We start from the raw sequence: 24,652 nt of genomic DNA, 5'->3' as shown, positions 1-24,652 counted from the left end.
CTGCGCATGCGCAAACCCTCTCCACTTCCCCTCTCTACTACTCCTCTCCACTTCCTCTCTCCCCTTGCGCTCTCAACTTCCCCTCCCACTCTCCACATCCCCTCTACCCTCCCCTTCCCCACTTCCTCTTCTCCTCCCCTCTCCACTTCCTCTCTCCCCTTCCGCTCTCCACTTCCCCTCTCCTCTTCCTTGTCCTCCACCCTTCTCCCCTCCCCCTCTCCACTTCCCCTCCCCCTCTGAAACGCGGGCTCTATATATACATGCCGAAACACTGCTTCGCATCGCCTCAGGTCCCCTTTAGCGGGAGATGGTGTGATTTTTTTTTATTAATATTCCATGAACTAACCTGATCTTGCAGCCACCCGACGACAGACCGAGAACTATACACTCTGGTGCGGATGGACGTCGCTATAGTTTCTGATTTTAACTGCGGAGCAGTTTAAGGGATCGCCCCGTCGTCGTCTCGAGTCTCGCGGTGGCGTCACGCAGGTCCCACGTTTGATACGCCTAAGCCGAGCACGCTGCACGTTTGTAACGCCAGCGCTTGCTTGCCCGTGAACGCCAGCGTCGGCACTGTCAAACCGTTAAAACAGCGACCGGTTTTACCAATATACGACCGGCCACATGATACGGCTGTACGAGCCGGCGAAGCGACAGCGAAACGCCAGCGTCGGAATTTAGATGCATCGCGCTCGTAGCTGCAAACAGTAGAGAAACGCTAGACCATAGAAGAGAAAGCAGATAATCGCAAAACGAATAAGTTAATCACAAGAAAAGGACATAAAAAAGCAGATAAACACACGTGAAACACAGGGGAATCAGTGCTTCGCAGTTCGTAGCTTTCACTTGGGGTGGAACTGGCTTCTATTTATTATTATTATTATTATTATTATTATTATTATTATTATTATTATTATTATTATTATTATTATTATTATTGTTGTTGTTGTTGTTGTTGTTGTTGTTGTCGTTGTTGTGTTCGAGGGACTTGTATCTGCGACTCGTGACGCATGAATCCGACCGCAGTTTATACCTGTTTTTTTTTTGTTCATCGTCTTGTAATGCACGATTCACCTCCCTTTCATCACGAGCTTGATCCCCGGCCTCATTCCGATGGAGATCGGAATGGAAGATAACGCCCGCATCAGTCGTACACTGTGCGCACGTTAACTGAGTTAACTATAGGTATACAGTTATAAGAACCGCAGTACTACGGTAATCCGTAGCTTTTTCTCGATGACGGTGTCCTTCGTAAATCGCGCTGTGCAACATCGGGACGTTCAGTTCGGTCATTGATCGATTGTATTTATTTATTTTTTTAAACTTTGAATTGTACGTCTTCTTCAACGCACGGATGGCTCGAAGCGATGCGTGTAAGACATAAATGAAAGCCGCGACGTGTGCGATATGTTGAACGCTTAAAGGGCCCCTCACCAGGTTTGACAATTTTGAGCTAACGAGCGCAATGCATACACTGGGCGTTCACGATCACATCTGCCAAAACTTGCAACGCTACGCGCCGCGGAAATGGGTCAAATTTCAAGGTGAACGCTGCTTGCCCTTCCTCTCGCGGGCGCGCGCTTTAGAGAATGAGGGGATGACGTACATAAGAAAATGGCCTTACGTAGATGGTAGTGCTGTGACGTCGCTCCTCTACGTAGACGACTGTGCTCTGACGTCGCCAACAGTAGCACGTGACAATGCGATAATTATTTGACACGACATGTGTAGTTTGTGTAATTTTTGCTAGAATAGATTAATAAAACTTGAGAAATAATGAGACACACAAAGGGAATGTGTGCGTCTTTTTCGTTTTTTTTTTCGTCAATTGCAGCGAGATGCGGGGCTAATGTGTCTCCCTTTCCCATGCGTTCGTGTCACCGCGGTTAGCGCATCGAGCAGACGCCAGCCCTGGAAACGAAAGTAATGTTCTGGCGCGTTCGAGCACTCATTATGCTCATTTATTCTACCGCGTCCAAGTAAACGTTAATGCGGCACTGGCTCATGATACCGCCACTCTCGTGCCCGTACAAATGTTTCAACTTTCATGCCCGTCCCGCAGAAACAGGCAGTACACCACAGAGAACGCCGACAAAACGCCCACGGCCGCTACATAAAAAAGGTAGCGGCCGTGCGACGCCGCTCGCGTGCTCGGGCTGGCTCGGGCACGTCATGCGCACGTGACCATGCATGCGCATGACGTGTTCATGCGTATGTGTCAAGTGAAGAGGGCAGGGAAGGGATTTGGCTTGCTAAGGCTACACGGGGCGAGTGGCAAGGGTTTGAAACTCGCCTCCTCGCATCATGGTTTCGCGCCGCTACAAATTATTGTTTTTCTCAGCTCGTAATGAACAGATTTGAAAAATTCTTGTGGCATACTGCTCTTCATTCGGCGCACAACTTCCAGCGTCTAACTAAAATTTGCTATGTGGCCTGGTGAGGGGCCCTTTAAGAAAGGGGATATATATATATATATATATATATATATATATATATATATATATATATATATATATATATATATATATATATATATATATATATATATATATATAGCCTTGGTGCAAGTATTTCCACCGATCATTCACTGGCGGGCGTAAAAGGAAAAAACGGCCTTTTTTTTTGTCGGCCGGTCGTCTTGATGTGGAAGGAGAGGGGGGAAAAAGTAAACAGTACGTGAGCTCACGTGCTCTCGTGCTAGAGAGAGAGAGAAAGAGAGAGAGAGAGAAAAGAGGAAGAAATGGGCCCGACGCCAACAGTTGGCATGAGTTCAAGTACCCTCATTGATCGCCCCTGCGCTGCCTGGCCTGCTAGCTCAGTCGGTTAGAGCGTCGTGCTAATAACGCGAAGGTCGTAGGTTCGATCCCTGCGCAGGCCATCTTTTTAAAAAATTTTTCTAGGTTTTTTTTTTCTTACTAAAGCTTAGGGCATGATTTCCGGTTTAACCTATAGCAAATTTTCTCGGGGTTTGCGTGCCAAAAAGCCACGGTGTGACTGTGATGCGCCCACGCCGTAGTGTGGACTACCGAATTAATTTTGACAACCTGGGGTTCTTCACATGTGCTCTTACATATTAGTGCACAAGTGCCCCTGCGTTCGCGCCCTAACATTGATGTATGACCGACCGAAGTTCTAGTATGCGAAACTCCAGCAGAGCTGTGCTTGGGTCGCATTTCCGAGCTATACAATCGACAGATCAATACAATGGACGGAAGAGAAGAAAGAAGATTGGTTTCGCCTCCGGGTCGTCTTGGGCGAATTCATAAGAGATAGCGTGAATTTTTCTCTACAATAAAGCTGTATATATGACTAGGAGGTGGACAAATGTGGCGGTTTGTGAGGGCTCAGAAACTATAAATGAGAAGCATTGCTAGCATACGCTATACCTCGAAGGGTCTCCGCGCTTGCGTTAGTTTCTCTTCGGATTTCGTCAGCATACATAGCTAGAGATGATACCCGCCGCAGCATGAATGTCTACCGATAAAGGCCTTTAGGTGTTCTTGATATCTATCCTTTAAGCTAACATCACCAATCGCGAAGTGTGAAGCGCGCACCTTTAAAATGTGGTGATATAGAAATCAAAAGATACAAGGAGACACTTGGATACAAGGAGATACAAGGATCCCAGCTCGTGATCAACACCGGGGCCGGACGTTTCAGCATCGCTCGTTAACAATTTATACGGAGTGCTTGAGCGGTGACTTTTTATTATTTGTTTATTTAATTAGTGGATATAACATCGACGATAACTTTCTTAATGACTACAGCTTGTATCGCTTCGAGACCCCGCTTATCCTATCCAGCTACGGTATTTATTTATTTATTTATTTATTTATTTATTTATTTATTTATTTATTTATTTATTTATTTATTTCCTTGCACATACCGCTAGCCGCATCCGGATGAAACGCAAAACCTCTGTAAAAAGTTTTATAGAGGTTTCAAACGTTTTCAATACGTTTTATAGAGGTTTCGTGTTTCGTGGGTTATATGTTTGAGGCTGTTTCAGGAAATGGGGCAGAACACATATTCAGAAGAACACAGTTCAAGTAGGCGCTTCCATACATAATTTGAGTTGAACAAGGCAGTACATGTGCACTCCATGTTTTTACACAAATGCTTTTAAAAAGATGACAGCAAGCAGTATAGTAAACGATATGTTAGAAGGCTTAGCACACGAAGAAAGCAAAAAAAAAAAAAAAAACCTTAGATAAATGGACATTCAGTTAGCAAAAGAATAATTAAGACTACTGAGGAAATATTAACAACACTAGCTTCGCTATAATTGGCTACGTTGGCTCTGCGCTGTCAAAACAGCATGCTGTTTTAATTGAATCCCAATCCGATGACTCAGTTGTTTGCAAATTTTCTCAGAACAATATCCTCCTCGGCACCTCCCGCCCACGTTCTGCAACGGGCTATGATATATTTTTTTTTTTTGAAAGGAAAATATGGGCTGACCCCGACAAAGGGCAGTGAAACAGATACTTACACCGTGTTTACTTGCGTACTATCAGCACTCGCTAGCACTGGCATAATGCATGTTGACATACAGTGTTGACTGAATTATGGCTAATATTTTCGCTAAATAGAAAGTTTTAGAACAGTATTCGTAGCGTTAACGTTCGTTCGGTACGATACGCTATATTCGCAGCATAACGGGGGTACCCAAGAGGATATAGCGCATGACGCTATATGACGTATGACGCACGCGCAGTGGCGACAAGTGCTAACGCGAAGTTTTGCGTACCCTGTTCTGAAACTTCCTAATGACTACTAGTAATCGCTGTCCACTTATATAAAAGCAACGCTGTCTTTATCCAACGTGAACCCGACGATTAGGTTGCCTACCAATATTTTATTTTGCATTTCGCTCCCCTCTAATCGCGGGACGCGGCCTGTCCGTACGGGTCCCCCGCGTGACGTCACCATGACGTCACACAGCCATCTCTCAGCCGTTATTCGTGCGCACTTACGCGCTCTCGTTTGTGCGTGGCGACGACGTCGTGTGGAAAAGCCGACCGCGTGAGCGTGATATGTCATGCCGCTCCTTTCCTCGACATCGTTTCGTGGCCATTTGTGTGACGTTGAAAGGGAGGGAGGGAGTGCAGCAAAAAGAAGGGCATTCTGTGTCATCGGACGGTGGGCTATTATAGCCTTCCCAGACCTCATTATACCGCTGAGAGGCCTGACTGCCTTCCGTGTGTGTTCTAGGTATCGATTGGTATATGGCGGTGATCGTGAGAGGAAAAAAAACAACAACAGTTTTTTTTTTTTTTCATTTAAGTACACCGACCAAATTCTAAGGACAGCGTCTCCCGATAAGTGTAGGAATAAGTAGCCGTATTCTCGCGATCCCCGCATGCCGTAAAACCCGTTCTTACTCACTGTGGAGGATCACAGCGGCTGTGGCGTTGCGCTGCCGAGCGCGGGGTAGAGGGTTCGATTTCTGGCCACGGCGACCGCGTTTCGACGGGAGCGAACTACAAGGAACGCCCCGTGATGAGAAATCGTTGGAAATGTTTAAAAGGTGCAACCATATGGAACGTCAATTTTCCTACGCATGCCCGGCGAAGGGGGTGACGAGGTATGCTTACGCCGTTTGTTTTTTTCAATGCACCCCCTTAATTCGGAACGATTATTTTCTACCTGCGACAGGAAATTATGCTTGATAGTACAGGAAGGAGGAGACGCACGTGAAACATGTTCTCGTACGCACACGCACGCACACACGTACGCGATCGCTCGCACTCACTCACTCACTCACTCACTCACTCACTCACTCACTCACTCACTCACTCACTCACTCACTCACTCACTCACTCACTCACTCACTCACTCACTCACTCACTCACTCACTCACTCACTCACACTCACTCACTCACTCACTCACTCACTCACTCACTCACTTACTCACTCACTCACTCACTCACTCACTCACTCACTCACTCACTCACTCACTCACTCACTCACTCACTCACTCACTCACTCACTCACTCTTCGTTCCGGAGTAAAACCGAAATATTTTTTATCGGTTTTCGATTCGAGGGAAATGTCGGCAATACGAAACAACCGAGGTCATTCAACGTGAGCATTAATGCATATCTCAGGGGGCAGTTCTAGCGCGTATCTCAGGCGGGGATTACAAGGTGAAGATGCGTTGAAATTTTGCGAAAAACGAAAAGAGTGGCCAACCGAGCTGTTTATATTAACGCAAGTGTAGACCTTGCTGTGCCAGTCACAGAGGCCAGCGTGGAGAGGGCATTCTCGTCTCTGAAGTTTCGGTGACGTGCTGCTTTTGATGTCATGCTCACTCCCTTGACGCAAAGCATTCAGCCTGCTCAGATAATTCGTAATTCACTTATGTGGAAATTAAACGCTGTGTTTTTATCGTTATTTTGATTATAAATTCTTGCATACAAGTAAAGACCGTTACGAACCGTTACGGAACATTTTTTTTTTCGTTCCATACAGAAACGGGACGAAAATTTTTTTTCCGTGGAACGAAACAAAAACCAAAACTAAAAACATTTCGTTCCGACATCCTGGACATGTAGGACGGAAGGACGGCGAGAGACTCGTTTCAGCTGCATTTGAATTTATATTCGAAATTGGTATTTCAAGTACTTGATTCCTTGTAAATCTTGAAAATTGACAGGAGCGAAATGGGGGAGACCCCGGGAGCTGTGGTCCTCACGAGATCACAAACCACTTTACTTCTTATTAATAAAAAAGTCTGGTATGTTAATTTAAATATGCAGCTTAGATGCTAGACGCACGACTTACTTGTGTAGAGTGGTAACATGTTCATGCCCGTGACAAAAACTGATTCTTATCGAATAATATCGAATAATCGCGGAGAGAGATGACAAGGCCACATTGTGTGCTGGAATAGATGTACATTTTTCGTGCCGATTTCGCAGCACTCATTACACGCTTCGTGTTGTTTTTTTTGTTTTTTTTTTGTAATTGACGGCACAACCTTCTATATATCAAGACAGCATACATATGTTCTCTCAAAGAAATTATGGTAACAATATAATAACTAAACTAGATTTTCATAGATTTGGGCCTTCACGTATTGAGCACGAATATTTCAATTCGTCACTGCCGAGCTAACTTTCAAGATGACCGACACAATTGTGCATTGCAGCCTACAGTTAAGGGGCCTCGGATGGATAATTCAGGGGTGGAAGCGCTGCGCCATTTGCGCCCGCTGCGCCAATCCGTTTCTGCTGCGCCATCCTGCTCCATTGGAAACGCATTATTGCGCCGAAACTGCTCCCAAGCGCTCTTTGGTGCCTTCATGTGCCGCTGTCATCCGCGACGTGACGCACCCAAGCGAGCTCCTATCATCATCATCGTCAGCTGACGCCCTCTCTGTGACGTTAGTGATGCGACGAAAAAAAAATTCAGTTCCGCCGCAAGGGCGAAGTAATGAATGCGATAGCAAGAAATTGTAATGTTGTACGAAGTAGGGCTTGCAGCTAACTCCTTTGGATCCGATCTCGTGTAACACTACGAAACGCTGGTGTACGGGAGTACGGCCACTTCAGGGAATGGAACAGTTTTCGTGCTGTCTGTCGTCTCAACGCGAAGTAAGCGGGCCGTTCGCTGATGTCTGCCGAGATAGCGCGCGCGCCCTTGGAATCAAAGTTCGCAGTTCCTGCCTTAAACGACGCAGCCTCCCTCCCCTCCCCCGGCCTCCCTTCAAGCTCCTTTGCGCGCTCAAAGACGGGCGGGGCGTTTCCTCTACTTGAGGAACAATCGACGGCAGGCCTCGCACGCTGGCTGATGTCGCATGCGTCCTCCGTGCGACGGAAATGGCCGGCTCTTTTCATATCTGCTTCTGCCGCGTTCGTCCACAGCACTTGCGTGCTTTTACTCGCTGCTAGAACATACGATGCGTGGGGCAGGTTATGGATTTGGACCTTATACGGAACATGACGGCGACGGCGAGACCCTCCGAGAGTATCCATATAATTGATATTGCAATAAAAGTGAACATGTCAATTTTCTCGCCTTCTCACTTGCACATGCTAGCTAGCAGTTGTGTTTTGTGAATGTTGACATAAAAAATTCTCTGAAGTGAATTCGGTTTTAGCTATGCAGTGAATTGCTTATCTCTATTTCCCTCTCGGTTCTCATGTAGGCTGTGGCGCTTTGATAACAGGAGCATAAGCTTTCTGAATTTATTTTGATAGCGTCTCATTGTGTTTAGAATGAAGGTAACTCTTATTAGCTTATCTCTGGTGCTCAACCGTTTATGTTAGCTGCGGTGTGAACGTTTTTCATTCGTCTGAGGTCTGGTTAAGTGTAGCTTACCAAAGCATCTCTTATCTCTTGTTTTCTTTTCTGAATTATCGCTCTGTGATATATATATATATATATATATATATATATATATATATATATATATATATATATATATATAAGAAGATAAAAAAAGTTATAAAAGAAGACAGCACCGCTGGACAGGCATCAGAGCAGATCCGGCAGCCGCGCGGGCACGCTCGCTAACGCTGTCCTGTTTTTGCTGCAGGTAGGCATCCTGTATCATTACCTATGTATGAACTAAAACCTTTGACTAGAATGGCTGTGGGTCTGCTCTGGTGCCAACCGCTGTTTACAGTGCATTATTGATGTCATTTTAACGTTGTGCTGTGCTCTTACCATGGCTGGAAAGGGTGACGAGGAGGACACTAATACTGATGCGTTAGTGACCTTCATGAAGGCGCTTGGTGATAAAGCCCCTGGCAGCATAAAGGAGGTGGTGAAAGTGTTACTGGAAATGACCACTAAATTTACCAGTGCAATGAACGATCTCAGGTTAGAAATGAAGAAACTTGATTCCTCGAACAATGGCATAAAAGCTGAGCTGGCATCAGTGAAGATGTCAATGGGCTTTTTTAATAAGAGTTTTGAAGAATTTAAGGAGGAACTCAAGTCGCTTCGACAAGAACTAGCAGAAGTGAAGAAAGATAATCTTGAGACTCTGAAAACAAATAAGAAATTGAGCAGTGAAATACAGGTAATTCGGAAAGAGCTAACAGAACTAAAGCAATACGGAAGAAGGAACAATGTTGAAGTGAAGGGTGTTTCGCCTGTGGAAAACGAAAACATACTCGACACGATTGACAAAGTTGCCAATTGTTTGCGCATTGAACACTCCAACAAAGAAGCATCGCGTTCCCACAAAAAGTGGCACTCCCCCAAATATTGTCGTCCGATTTTTGTCACGGACTTCCAGAGACAGCTTTCTGAGAGCCGCTAAAAAGCACCGCCTTAACACTTCAATGCTTGATTTTGAAAATAACACGCCGGTGTATGTCAACGAACATTTGTGTGCAGAGAACAAAGTCTTGCTGGGTAAAGCCATACAGATAAAACGAGAGAAGAACTGGAAGTTCGCATGGGTATCCGATGGAAAGATACTAATGCGTAAAAGTGAGAACTCCCGAGTACTACATGTGTCATGTATTGATGACCTTAATAAGATAAATTAACCTTTTTTATGGCTGAGTCTCGCACATCTAATCCGAAAGGAAATATAACTCTTTTCCACTGCAATACACGCAGTATAAGAAAAAATCTTAATCTTCTTCTCTCGTCTATCTCGCGGCATGGCAAACAGTATGACGTAATAGCGGCTACAGAAACATGGCTGAGAAAGGATGAAACAGTTACCATACCTGGCTATGAAATGATATCTCAGCCACGTGCATCTAACATTCGCGGTGGAGGCGTTGCTTTTTTCGTAAAGAACGGACTCCGCTTATCTGTACTATCTGAATTCACATGCAGCCTGACATATATTGAAGCACTTTTTGTAAAGATAGAATGCTCTGTCGTTGTTGGTGTGGTGTATCGGCCGCCAAATGCAGATACTGTGAGACGACGGTCAAGCCGAAAGACTCTTCTTTATTTATATCGAGCCTGAGCCCCGCTACTCAGACCCAAGTGGTGATGATGAGTATTTACAGGTGAGAGGATGAAGCATATGAATAATGCTCACACTAATTTCCCCGCGCGCTGAAGCGGCCAGCCTGGCCGCGACTTAGACTGGGGATAGACGTCGAACGAAAGGCTTCAGACGCGAAACGTGGACTATCTCGGAACCACGGCAGCGACGGTCGGAAGAAACCTCAACGGGAGTAACGCGATAGTTGACAGGAGATGTTTGTTCAATAACTACGTAGGGTCCAAGGAATCGCGATTGAAACTTCTCACATAGTCCGGGGGCACGAGTAGGCGTCCAAAGGAGCACTTCGTCACCAGGACGGAAAGACAAGTCACGATGAGAGCTGTCATACCGCTGCTTGCGGTCGTGTTGACTGGCTTCTGTACTTAGCCGAACGAGTTGGCGACAATTTTGAAGTCTCGAGACGAACTGTTCCGGCATAGTTGTAGAATTGTCGGTTGGAGTGCGTAAGAATGAAGCGTCGATCGTGAATGTCGCCGAACGGCCGTAAACTAGGTAGAACGGCGAGTACCCAGTAGTGCGTTGGATGGCGGTATTATGAGCAAACGTCACAAATGGTAAGATTGTGTCCCAGTTGTCATGAGCGGGCCCAATATACATGGATATCATATCAATTAGTGTGCGGTGGAATCGCTCTGTTATGCCATTGGTTTGAGGGTGGTATGCTGATGTGGTCTTGTGAACTGTGCCGCAAGTTTTAAGCATTTCTTCAATCACTGTAGACAGAAAAGTCTTGCCGCGATCGCTCAAGAGGACGCGGGGCGCACCATGCCGTAAGACAATGGCTTCGAGAAAGAAGGTGGCCACGTCAGGGGCAGAACTAGAGCGTAGAGGAGCGGTCTCTGCGTACCGCGTGAGATGGTCAACGGCTGTTACGATCCATCGATATCCTGTGGACGTTACGGGAAGAGGTCCGACGAGGTCCATTCCAACAATGGCAAAAGGTTCCTCGGGACAGGGTATTGGATGTAACAAGCCAGCAGGAGGTGAAGTCGGCCGCTTGCGCCGTTGACATAGTGCGCAAGAAGAGACGTACTTTGCAATCGAAGTGGACAGACCAGGCCAGAAGAAGCGGCTCCTTATGCGGCTGTAGGTTTTATGGAATCCCAAGTGGCCAGCAGATGGGTCGTCGTGGAAGGCCTCAAGGATCTGCGTACGAAGCGAGCGTGGAAGTACGGGAACCCACCGGTGTCCATCATCATTAAACGTACCGGTGCAGCACGTTGTTTTCAAGCTTGAATTGCCTGAGTTGTCGGCGCAACCTGGCATTAGGCGGTGGAGACATTCCGCAGAGTCGTTGAATAATGCGATGGCAGTAAGGGTCTTGCTGTTGACAGGAGGCCAGCTGCGTGTGGCGATTGTAAGGAAGCGGGCCACCAACCGTTAGTGCCGATAACGTAAGTGGACGCGTAGCGACTTCATCGTGGGAGGAGGAATGAAGAGGCTTGCACGGAGATGTTAGTGGCAGAGGGCAACGAGAGAGGGCGTCGGCATCTTGGTGTTTTTTCCCTGATTTGTAAAGGACGTCAAATGAATACTCCTGTAGACGGAGCACCCAGCGGCCGAGGCGTCCGGACAAATTCTTAAGTGATGACAACCAGCATAGCGCGTGGTGGTCTGTAATTACGGTAAAATGGCGTCCGTAAAGATATGGGCGGAATTTCTGTACGGCCCAAATTACAGCCAGGCATTCCTGCTCTGTGATGGAGTAGTTTTGTTCAGCAGTTGTGAGTGCGCGGCTGGCGTAGGCAACGACTCTTTCTCGACCAGTTGCATCGCGCTGTAGGAGGACGGCACCGATGCCATGCCCGCTAGCGTCGGTGTGTAGACAAGTAGGGGCGTGCTCATCGAAATGACAGAGGACGGGGTCAGATGTCAGTGCCGCCTTGAGGGTGTCAAAAGCGATGTCGCATTCGGTTGTCCAAGTGAAGGCTGTGCCCGACGTCAGCTGTTTGTGCAGGGGCGACGCGATGGAGGCGAAGTCGTGGATGAAGCGGCGAAAATACGACGCGAGCCCGAGAAAACTTCGTAACTGCTTTTGATTTTCAGGGCGAGGAAAGCATGTAACGGCATTCACCTTGTCAGGATCGGGACGAACACCATCTTTGCTAACAAGGTGGCCCAATACGATGATGCTCTTTATGGCAAAATGACATTTTTTTGTATTGAGTTGAAGCCCAGCGTTAGAAATGCACGTCAAAACTTCGTCCAATCGCTCGAGATGCTGGCAGAAAGTGGAAGAAAAAATAACGATGTCATCAAGATAACATAAGCAGGTCTTCCACTTCAGGCCACGAAGAACCGTGTCGATCATGCGCTCAAACGTTGCCGGAGCGTTGCATAAACCGAAGGGCATTACATTGAACTCATAGAGGCCATCGGGTGTTGCAAAGGCCGTCTTGTCCTTGTCCACTTCATGCATAGGTATTTGCCAATACCCTGATCGAAGATCAAGGCTTGAGAAATATTCAGCGCCCGGAAGGGAGTCGAGGGCATCGTCAATTCGCGGCATCGGATATACATCTTTGCGCGTGATCTTATTCAGAGCTCGATAATCGACGCAAAATCGTACCGAGCCGTCCTTCTTCCGGACGAGCACAACAGGCGACGACCAAGAACTGGACGATGGCCGAATGATGTCGCGTTTCAGCATGTCAGCGACGTTGTCCTCGATGATTTTACGCTCTGCAGAGGAGACGCGGTATGGTCGGCGGCGCACAATGGAATTGCCCTCGGTTTCAATGCGGTGCACGGCGACGGATGTGCGACCCAAAAGCTTGGAGTGGATGTCAAAAGAAGCACTGTGTTTTCGAAGTAGTGCTAAGAGATCTTCCTTTTGCGCCGCAGGGAGATCAGGGTTGATGGTGGCTGTTAGAGCAGCGGTTGTCGCATGGTCGTTGATAGTAGTAGGCGACGGTGGTGGATCTGTGTGAAGAGGCATCAGGGCAAGAGGTTCTGTGTCAGCAAAGCAGGCCACAACGCTACCTTGGGGCAGGACAAGTGGTGAAGATGTAGGATTACGTGCAGTGACCAACGCTCTGCTGTCATGAAACCTGACCAAGCTAGGCGCAATGACAATTCCTCGGGATATCCAGCGATCGCATGGAGCGAGAAACACATCACCATTAACGATGGTATCGGACGTCAACGTCAGAACATTCTCGTCGCCAGGTGGAATGGAACAATCGACCGCCGTGAGGAAACACAGTTTGCGAACATCGTCATGAGATGAAAATTCCGTGTCCGTCATATGAACGACTCGCTGTTGACAAGATATCACGGCCGACGCTGAGGAGAGAAAGTCCCATCCCAAAATTAGTGTGTGCGTACATGACGGCAGGACGAGAAACTGAATGTGATGAAGTATGCCGTCGATGAAAACTCGCGCTGTGCACACACCAATAGGCCGAACAAGAACTGCATTGGCACACCGAAGGGGAGGGCCAGTATACGGGGTTTTTACCTTTCGCAAGCGAGAGCACAGTTCGATACTAATAACGGAAAGTGCTGCCCCCGTGTCTACCAATGCTTCAGTCCATACACTTTCAGCACATACTAACAGTACATTTGAGGGCCGCTGCGGAGGAGTTTGACTTAGCCCGAACAATGCAGCTTCCCCTCCCAAAGCTGCACAATTTAGTTTTCCGGGCGATGGCCCGGGGCCGAAGTAGCTGGTCGAAGGAGAGAAGAGGAGCGGCGCGTGGGTGATGGAGAGCGGCGACGCGGAAAACGGGAAGCAGCGGCTCCGTTGAGGCTCTGCGGAGATGCAGAACGACGTTCGTAAGCTTGGTAGGGGCGACTGTATTGTGGAACCGGAGCGGGAAACTCGTCTCGTTCATGGTAGTCGTAACCCCGTCTTTCGTCCTGTTGACGGCGTCGGCAAAACCGGGAAATATGTCCACGGACTCCACAGTAGTAACATACTGGTCGAGTTGGGCGCCAGGCGTTGGGAGAGGGAAGCGACGCTCGTGGTGACAAAGCATTCACGGAACCGTGCATTGTGGGCGCGTGGGGTGGTATCTGTTGAGGAGGCGCTAGGGCCGCAACCTGGGCGTAAGTTGGTGTCGGTACGGGCTCGTGCCTGGGAATTTCCGTACACCTCATGGCAACAAGTTCTTCTCGGACGATGTTGCGGAGGCTGCTGCCCGGAGATGTCGCACGGAGCTCAAGAGGGTAGGACATAGCCTGTGCTTGGAGTTCCTCTCGTATGATGGAACGAATCAAGCTGCGCAGCTCGGTGTCAGTGGTTGTGCTCAGATGAGACGTGTCAGGCTGCAAACGGAGCAGATGGAGCTCATCAAGGCGCTGACACGTGGCGACGATTTCCGAGACGGTAGTCGGGTTCTGCACTGCAAGGGCGTTGAATGCCGTAGCGCCAATTCCTTTGAGCAGGTGGCGCACCCTGTCCGTCTCCGTCATTGAGCTGTTCACGCGGCGACAAAGGGCGAGGACGTCTTCTATGTAAGTGTATGACTCGCCGGTTTGCTGGACACGCTCCGCTAATTTCTTTTTCGCGATGTCGGAGCGGATTGAAGGGTTCGCGAAAATTTGTCGTAGCTGGTGCTTAAAGGAGGTCCAATCGACGAAGTCCAACTCGTGGTTGAAAAACCAAGTCTTGGCTACACCCGTCAGGTAGAAGGCGACACGAGTAAGTTTTGCAGGGTCGTCCCAGTGGTTGAGTGCACTGACGCGGTCGTACTGCTCCAGCCAGTCTTCGACGTCGTCCCCACGAAGGCCAGCGAACACCGGTGGATCCTTCTGAGGGGTGGTAACCAAGCAGGAAGGGGTTCCTGACGGGGCAGGTGTCGTGGATGGTCCAGCGTTGGAGTTCTCGTCGTGCGACATTGCCGATGTCTCCGAGTTCAAACGGCGACCTGAACCGAGCTCCAGGGGTGTAGTGAAGTGGAAGGCGTAGCGCCACCGGTAGAGCCAGAGGACTGAGGAATCGTACAGCACCTCCACCACTTGTGAGACGACGGTCAAGCCGAAAGACTCTTCTTTATTTATATCGAGCCTGAGCCCCGCTACTCAGACCCAAGTGGTGATGATGAGTATTTACAGGTGAGAGGATGAAGCATATGAATAATGCTCACAATACTAGCTGTTCTTTTTGATAAACTTGAGGGCATTCTGTCTACCCTGGCAAGGAATGGTCGTACTCGGGTTATTATTCTCGGGGATATAAACATTGATGCATTTAGTGGTAGTTACAAAGATTACGCTTACCTAATACAGTCATATAATTTTCGCAATCTAATCACTGCGCCTACTCGAGTGACAAGTACAACAGAAACCATGTTGGACCATGTCCTCACAAATATTCCTAGTAACATAACAGCAGGTGTTCTTAATGAGCCTGTCACTGATCACATGCCAACTTCTGTCACTGTGGATGGAGGGCCTATAATAGATAATCAGAGAAAGATTACTTCTTATAGAATTGATTACTTAAAGGTTCGTAATTTCTTGCATTCTTTTAGATGGAACGAGGTTTATCATGATGATGTAGACCAGGAATTCGCTAATCTAATTAATGTTATTACGGAATCCGTACATAACTCGAAAAAAGTCATCCGTAGACGCTCGTATGAAGCACCAATCTGCCCTTGGATGACCCAATGTTTATTAGGTGCGCTGAAGGCTAAAGAGTACTGGCATCATAAATGGAAACGCGATAAGAACAATGCTCATCTACTACATGAGTATAAAAGTGCTCGTAACAAATCGGTAGCCATGTCGCGTAAATGTAAAAAAGACTATTATTCGAAGCTTATTGAGCAAGCTTCCGGTAACTCGCGGAAAACTTGGCAAATTATAAACGAAGCAATTGGGCATACTTGTACTGAAAAAACGCTACCTGACAATGTCACTGAGGATACTGTCAATGACTTTAATACTTATTTTACAAATGTTGGTCCTTCATTAGCCAAAATGCTGCCTATTCCTAACAAAGCGCTGTATGAACCAAATTCCTTACCAAATAGCTTCGTTATAAACAACATAGAGATTAAAGAAATTCTGCTTATTGTGAGTAAACTAGTAATTAGCAAAGCGCCGGGTCATGACGAGATTCCAGCGCGAGTTATAAAAGAGAACATTGATTTAATTGGAGAAGTATTATGTAACCTATTTAACCACTCACTACAAGCCGGTCAATACCCATCTATACTCAAGATAGCCAAAGTCACCCCTGTATACAAAGAGGGAGATAGGTCTGATCCTTCTTGCTACCGCCCGATCTCTGTACTGAGTGTTCTTAATAATATCTTCGAAAAAATAATTTCGAAACGTATGCTCTCTTCTCTGAGTAAATATCATGTGCTATGTCCGCACCAACATGGCTTCCGGCCAATGCGCTCTACAAGTACAGCAGTGCTAACATTAAGCCAAGTTTTAAATACAGCCCTCCAAGGTAACAAATTTGCCGCAGTAGTTTTTCTAGACCTGAGAAAAGCGTTCGATACAGTAGACCATGACATCTTACTTTACAAATTACGCAAATATGGTTTTCGCAACACCATGTGGAATTTTTTCCAGAGTTACCTTCAAGGTCGACAACAGATAGTCACTATCAATAACATTACTTCTTCTCTCCAGTCCATACAAACAGGTGTGCCGCAAGGTTCCGTATTAGGTCCGTTACTTTACTTGCTATACATAAATGATTTGCCTCTAGTATTAACAACTGCCGAGATGCTGATGTATGCTGATGATACTGCTCTAATTATTACTGGCAAAAATCTGTCAAACATAGAAGAACAAATGAATACCGAACTAGCGAAGCTGGCCGATTGGTTTGCAGCTAACAGGCTTACGATCAATGCCAAAAAAACGAAATATATGTTATTCCACTCCCGTACAAATCCTACTCCACATGATATACAACTCTACATCAATAATTGCTCCCTGGAATGTACTGATTATTTTACTTACCTTGGTGTTGTTCTGGACAGCTGTTTAAATTGGCAGGCTCAGATAGATGCAGTCAGCTCGAAACTAGCTTCGAGTTGTTACGCCCTTTTGCAAGCTCGTGAATATTTTGATACTGCAATTTTGCGCATTTTGTATTTTGCCTTAGTTAACTGCCACCTTCTGTACTGCGTAGAGTCCTGGGGTTCGACGTATGACTCTTATCTTGAGCCTGTACGACGGCTGCAAAAACGGGCTACGCACGATAACGTTCTCACATTACTACGAACATAGCAAACCACTGTTTTCTAGGTTGAAGATCTTACCGTTTGATTATGTGCGCGAACTAAGATTAGCTACATGTATTAACAGTGTAGTTAGAAACAATGAACCATTCCCTATTTCATTACTGTGTATCCCCCGACGCCTAACTAGGAACCAAACTTTTAACAACTTTAATATACCTCCCACAAAAAACGCATATAGCAAACGTCTACTACAATATACCGGAGTGAAAATTTGGAATGGCATACCGCATTATATAAAGAATACCCAGAACTTTTCCAGATCCCTGAAGAAATACTACTTTGAAGTGTTTTTCTCTGCCTGAGTTGACTGATATACTGTGGGCTGTAATTTTTTCATCATGTATATATATTGCCCTTTATGTGTTTTGTGCTTTAATTGAAAGATGTTGCAATACCGTTGTTCTCTTAAGCTATATTTGATACTTGCATCTACAAGATCCATTCTACAGTTCTGTACCCCGCTAATAACCAAGTTTCTGTGTTTAAAACAAGTTATGTACTTCTCTTTCCTCCTTCTTCAATCGAATTCAAGAGACTATTGTTAGCAGAAAAAACATTACTTCTTGTATGAAAATATCACATTTGAGTTGCTTACTTCTATTTATTTTATTTATAAGTATTACAGTTTGAGTTATGTATACTTCAATGGGACCCGCACTAGCCTTTGGCTATGGGACCATACAGTTTGTGCTTGTTTTGTAAATGATATGTGTGCAATAAAGAACATTCATTCATTCATATATAATTTGTGGTAAGTCTGGTCGGTTAATCGTATTGCATGTTTAGTAAAGAAAACCATAGGAATTTTTTGTGTTTACTATACGAATAAAAAAAAATGCAATGAACAATGATGTTTGACCCTAGAGATCTGCTCCAAAACTCTCCTTTTACCGCTCCAAAGCTGCTCCAAAACAGCATTATTCCTGCTTCCTGAGCTCCTCCAAAAGATTGAAGCCCGCTTCCACCCATGATAATTATATGTCGGAACGGCTTGTATGAACGAACGCGACACGTTTCACCACGCGTTCGCGTGAAAGGTGAAGGCCAATCGAAGTCGAGCGAAACCAAGTGCGTAATCCGCCAAGGTTGCAAAATGACACGCCTTCCTGGTTATGTATAGATATATGAGAGAGTATCCGTCCTCATTGCGAAAGCCAGTACTCGCCTTGCTTATGAATGAAAGAATTTCGCATCAAGCGTGATCGCCTCGGGGCTTTTTTTGTTGTTGTTTACTTCGTTTTCCCCCTTTCGTAATCGATGGGTCTCCCCGTGCTGATGCACACGATTGTGTATAGCGCGAAACTTTAGAGGGTACGCGGGTCCGCACCCCCACTAATCAACTGAGGGGCGCGCCCTTTAGTCCGTGGGACCTTTTCCCTAAACTTACTCAGTTGGATCATTTCGTAAGGCCTAAGCTGCGGTGCGCGTGGTGCTGCGAGGTGATCCAAATCGTTTTATGACAGAAAGAAGCGATATTTAGTTGCTCCGTAGAAATTATACGAGGGCTCACTATAGAGAGTGTCTGTAGAGGAATTGATTTCCTGGCTAAATTAAACTGATTAACTGTTTATTACTAAGTATACATGACTGAGTTGTACGAGGCCCCACGAGCGCGTCTCGTCCCTCGGAAGCGTCCGCTGTTCTCTCGTGACCCCGGGTGGAACTCGAGACGATGTTTACATTTACCGCGCCGTCCGGCGGCACACCAGGGTTGCTCGTGGTTGCCAGACATTGGCAGTGAAACCGCCCGCATATTACACAAGTATGTCGGCGGCAGAAGAAGCATGTCAATTATGTCCCAAATCGCATAGGTTGACGTACAGTTCTTCCGGAACGTGTGGTGCAGGGATGGCTGATTCTCGAATATGGCTCAGTGGCGGTGTCGTTCAGCGGTTGCTCCATGTGCGCCGGTTTTAGTCTGTCCACGGAGATGACTTCGAATCGTCCACGAATTTCAATGGTGAAAGTTTTCGGGCTGCGACGAAGTACTCTGAATGGGCCGTCGTATGGTGGCTGGAGTGGTTTTCTCACCGCGTCACGGCGCAGGAAAACGTGGGTGCAGTTATCTAGGTCTTTTGACACGTACACATGAGTAGCCTGCTTTGCGCGAGTCGGTGTGGGACGGAGGCTGTCCATCATTGTTCGCAAGCGTGACACGTACTGTAGAGAATCGGGCAAGACCTCATTTTTGTTTGCTTCTACAAACTGACCAGGGAGGCGAAGGGTTGTTCCGTAGAGCAACTCAGCGCTGGTGCACTTCAAGTCACTTTTGAGTGTTGTGCACATGCCGAGGAGCACAAGTGGGAGCACTTCGGTCCAACGGGAGGGTTCGCCGTACGCAGTTATGGAAGATTTAAGCTGTCGGTGCATTCGCTCACCATTCCGTTAGCTGCTGGATGATAAGCTGTTGTGCGGATACGATGTGTGCCAAGGATAGCGAGAAGTTCCTTGAAGAGGGAAGACTCAAACTGGCGTCCACGATCAGTTGTGATGATGGATGGTGTTCCGAAGCGTGCAATCCACGTCCGCAGGAATGCCTTAGCAACAGTCTCAGCGGACATATCTCGAATAGGAACGGCTTCTGGCCAGCGAGTGAAGCGGTCGACACATGTAAGAATGTAGCAGCAATCTTGGGAAGGTGGCAAGGGACCAACAATGTCAATATGGACTTCTCTGAACCGTGCTTCTGGAGGAAGAAATGTTGACAGTGGAGTGACAGTGTGGCGCTGTATCTTCGATCGTTGACACTGAGTACACGTACGCGACCAATCTCGAACGTCTTTGTTCATTCCCGGCCACAGGTATCGCGTTGTCACAAGTGCTTGCGTTGCACGGATTCCCGGGTGCGACAATGAGTGCAGAGAGTCAAAGACGCAGCGGCGAAACGATTTTGGTACAAATGGGCGTGGTGTGCCAGTGGACATGTCACATGCGAGTAGTTCTGTGCAGGTTTGCAATGGCACATCTTGAAATACCAGATTGGATGAAGAATTTCTTAGCTCTCGGAGCTCATTGTCTTCCCTTTGTGCTAATGCCATTTTGTCCAAATCGACGGAAGTTGAAAGCAAAGTGACACTGCTTATGTGGGAACGCGAGAGTGCGTCAGCTGCGGCGTTCGCAGAGCCAGCGACATGGCGAATATCAGTACAGAATTCCGATAAAAATGCCAGTTGTCGAATTTCTCTCGGTGACAGTCCATCCGATCGAGTGGTGAAGGCGTGAGTCAGTGGCTTGTGGTCAGTGAGAATATAGAATGACCTGCCTTCCAGGAAGTGGCGGAAATATTCCACTGCCAAATAAATAGCGAGTAACTCACGTCCGTTTGTGCTGTACCGGGTTTGTGCAGGGGACAGTGTTTTTGAAAAGAATGCGAGAGGCTTACATTCGTCACCGATGCATTGCTGCAGTATAGCACCCACGCCGTTGCTAGAGGCGTCTACCATGAGGCGAGTTGGTGCGTCCGGCTGCGGGTGAGTTAGGAGAGCTGCCGTCGCGAGGTCAGATTTGATTATGTCGAAGGCGGCACGAGCGTCGTCCGTCCACTCTAGTGGTGCAGTGCCTGGTCCAGTGGTTGAGAGGAGATCATTTAATGGCTTCAGTGTGTGCGCCCAAGCTGGTATGAAGCGTCGATGAAAGTTAACTAGGCCGAGGAATTGCCGAAGTTTTCGCTTGTTTTCAGGCAATGGAAAATTTTCAATAGCTTGAACTTTGTCATTCAGGGGTTTTATACCGTCACATGTGAGGCGATGTCCCAAAAAGTCGATCTCTGGTACTCCGAAGAGGCACTTATCCGGGTTGATGATGATTCCATATTCGTCCAGACGCGAAAGTAGTTGCCGCAAATGGGTAGCATGTTGTTCGGGCGAAACGCTGGCAACCAGGATGTCGTCGACGTATGCATAGCAGAAATCCAAGCCTCGGGTCACCACGTCGATGAACTGCTGGAAAGTTTGCGATGCATTACGCAGTCCAAATGGCATTCTGGTGTATTCGAATAAGCCAAAGGGTGTTGTGACTGCTGTTTTTGGGATGTCTGCCTCTTCAACTGGGATCTGATGGTATGCTCTTATGAGGTCAATTTTAGAGAAAACAGTGGCGCCGTGCAGTGTTCCAACAAAGTCATGCAAATGAGGAATTGGATAGCGGTCCGGTTGCGTCACTTTGTTGAGGGAACGGTAGTCGCCACATGGACGCCAGTCACCTGGAGTAGATTTTGGGACTAAGTGGAGTGGTGATGACCAAGGGCTAGAGGATGGGCGCACAATACCCAGTTCGAGCATATGCTCAAATTCCCGTCGAGCAATGCTCAGCTTCTCAGGCGGCAAGCGGCGAGGACGGGTGTGCACTGGTGGTCCTGTTGTCATAATGTGATGCGTCACGCTGTGCTTGACCGGGCATGTTGTGTTCACAGGAGACGTGATGAAAGGAAAGTCCATCAACAAGTCTGTCAGTAGGGGTTGGAATTTGGTACCTCTGGTCGAAGCAGCGTTGATGTCATCATTTCCATGCATGCCGTGATGCCGTGAATGCTTAAGTGTGTTGTGGCATCTTGTAGACGGCAATTCTTCATGTCCACAAGAAGACCGAAGTGGCGAAGAAAGTCAGCTCCGACGATCGCATGCTTCACGTCGGCCACCAAGAATACCCAACGAAAGGTTCGGCGCAGCCCGAAGTCCATCGTTAGGGAGCGCTGGCCGAACGTTGCAATTCGCGTGGCGTTCACGGCTTGCAGGTTGTATGTTGGTTGGCCTTGCCGATCTGCACGCGTCGCCGGAACCGCACTGACCTCAGCACCTGTGTCCACCAGGAAGCGGGTTTTTGAAACTTTGTCCACCACATAAAATAAACGGGATTCAGGTTGGCCGGATAGCTGAGACAAATTCTTTGGCGTAGTGAACGAGTTATCGGGTTTAGACGCGGGCTGCTTACCAAATGAAAATTGAACTTTTTTAGATTTCTTGATATTACTTGACTGTTGGAGTTGCTCGATACTGTCGGAAGGAGATGATAAGCGGCATACCGTTGGGCCTGGCGCACCAGCCGCATTTAGTGCGTGGCCGGCACGTTTCCCTGGTGGGCACAAGGTGACACGCACTTGGTTGCATTATCCCCAAAGCGATGATGGTACCAGCAGCTGCGTCCAGTATCAGAAGAGCGAGACGATGCGCGATTGCGTGAAGTGGAGCGGGATCGTCTTTCTACCTGGATTTTCAATGCCTCTAGAGACTGTGCACAATCCGCTGGACCTCCTGCTTGAGCGACTGTAACTCCGCAGAACAATTTCCAGTCGACGTAACGGGAGAAACTTCACTCGCTTTTACGCCTTCAAAAGCGGAGATCGCCGGTGTCGCTACCTCCAACACCTTGTCAGCGAGAGCGGCGAGGTCATCGAGGGGCAAGTCGCCAGCCGCTGCAAGCACCATGCAAACATTTGCAGGGAGGCGTTGGAGAAACAGTTGGCGGAGGAGCTCGCGTTTCAACGCGTCGTATGGCTGCTCGGTCGGAGGGGCGAGGATGATATCGCGCACCTCGGCTACCTCGGCTGCTTCGGTTGGCGTTAGGGCCGCAATAACGTGATGGAATTTTGTTTCCTGAGACACAATTCTTCTTGTAGTAAACTGGGCCTCGACTTGAGCGAACCAAAGAGCAGGGTCTGCAGGCCAGAAACACGGAAGTTTGAGTGCAACTGCTGATTCGTGGGTTCTCTCCGTCTGGGTAGCGTCGTTGGTCGCCATTGCGCTCACCGTTGATGTTTTGCAAGGAACTGGTCAGATGTACAGGACTCTTGAGGGTTGAAACACTCGCTTTTCTAACTCCGGGTCACCAATTATGTAGAGGAATTGATTTCCTGGCTAAATTAAACTGATTAGCTGTTAATTACTAAGTATACATGACTGAGTTGTACGAGGCCCCACGAGCGCGTCTCGTCCCTCGGAAGCGTCCGCTGTGCTCTCGTGACCCCGGGTGGAACTCGAGACGATGTTTACATTGACCGCGCCCTCTGGCAGCACACCAGGGTTGCCCGTGGTTGCCAGACATTGGCAGTGAAACCGAAACCGAAACTGTTCCTACATGTCCATCTTTGTCTTCGTTCAGTCGACAAAGCCACGTCGTGAATTAGGCCAAATATGGAAACGCGTTTGAGAAGCTATGGTATGTAATTTTCGGTTCAAGTGGTCGTAATTATGAAATAATTGTAAGCTAAAGCGCTCGAAAAACAGTCGACGCAGAACCACCTTCGGGAATTGTCTAGGTGATGTGTATTGAATTGAAAAACGTTTATTAAAAAGAAGAGGGGTTTGAGAAGCAGGTGGGTGGGGCCCCTAGTCCAGGGCTCCACTGGCCTCAGCAGAGTATATAGGAAAGTGCGTTGTCGCTGCGTTCCCTGGAACTTTCTTACCCATTAAGGAAAATTTAATGTGTTTTGTACATTTGTTTCTTAATAGCGGCGATCATCTCACGTGACGGACGCGTGTACAGTTTTCTCGTAGAGTCGGCATAGAAATGCTTCCGCATTTGATAAAGAAACTACTTGCCGCCGGCGAAAGCCGAACACTCACTCTACGCGAACTGGACTCATTGCGTCAGTCGAGTCGAACGTAGTCTCGAATTAGTATTCGACCTCATACAGTACAATATATTATGGTGTACACTTACGTTTAGACGGAACGTTGGCACGCGTCCATGTAGTGCACGATGCCAGTTATTTGCATCTCAGATCCTTATTGCGTCAGGCAGCGCACGAGTTTTGCTGGTTGTACTATGGCGTCAATGCATATAATTAGTCACCTCACGTTTTTGCCCTTCCGTAAGCTACCTGCGAAACCTATATGCAAGCTTAGGGGTTTGTAGCGGTTATCTGCGGTTTCTGACGCACCGTTTTCGAATATGCATGTGCACGTATGTATGTATGTATGTATGTATGTATGTATGTATGTATGTATGTATGTATGTATGTATGTATGTGTATGTATGTATGTGTGTGTGTATGTATATGTATGTATGTATGTATGTATGTATGTATGTATGTATGTATGTATGTATGTATGTATGTATGTATGTATTTGCCACAATTGCTGCAGTGCATTTCCTTGTTCTGTGCCTTGCTGAGAATGAGGACTCAGTACGTGAATGTGTGCCACGCACCATTGGTGTAGCCAGGGGAAGGGAGGGATTCAACCTCTCCCCACGAAAATTGTCAATTTTGCATGTGTATAGATATGGCACGCACACATAAAACACACGCGCGAACATACATGGAAGTTGGTTGAAGCAGCCCCGAAAAATATTTGTGGCCGCGCCCCTATCATGCATGGTTCAAAACGGCGATTATATAGGCAAAGAAAATCTTGTAAATATTGCCTACAATCATAGGTCGGCAAAAAACTCACTCATGAGTCGACTCACTCAGACTCACAGACTCAGATCGAGCCATGAATCTGAGTCTGAGTGA

General features: G+C 47.3%; 1 protein-coding gene and 1 non-coding gene across 4 annotated transcripts in view; both read left to right on the top strand.

Annotated features, from left to right (window-relative positions):
- Positions 1-24,652, top strand: part of LOC119399510 (alkyldihydroxyacetonephosphate synthase, peroxisomal) — a 470,712-nt gene that overhangs the window by 21,553 nt on the left and 424,507 nt on the right. The gene's annotated exons all lie outside the window — the stretch shown is intronic.
- Trnai-aau (transfer RNA isoleucine (anticodon AAU)) lies at positions 2,805-2,878 on the top strand. Its single transcript has one exon. It is a non-coding gene; the product is annotated as a tRNA-Ile (tRNA).

Source organism: Rhipicephalus sanguineus, chromosome 7 (genome assembly GCF_013339695.2).
Source record: "Rhipicephalus sanguineus isolate Rsan-2018 chromosome 7, BIME_Rsan_1.4, whole genome shotgun sequence".
In the NCBI taxonomy this organism is placed as follows: domain Eukaryota; kingdom Metazoa; phylum Arthropoda; class Arachnida; order Ixodida; family Ixodidae; genus Rhipicephalus; species Rhipicephalus sanguineus.
This window is presented reverse-complemented; position numbering and strand designations above follow the sequence as displayed.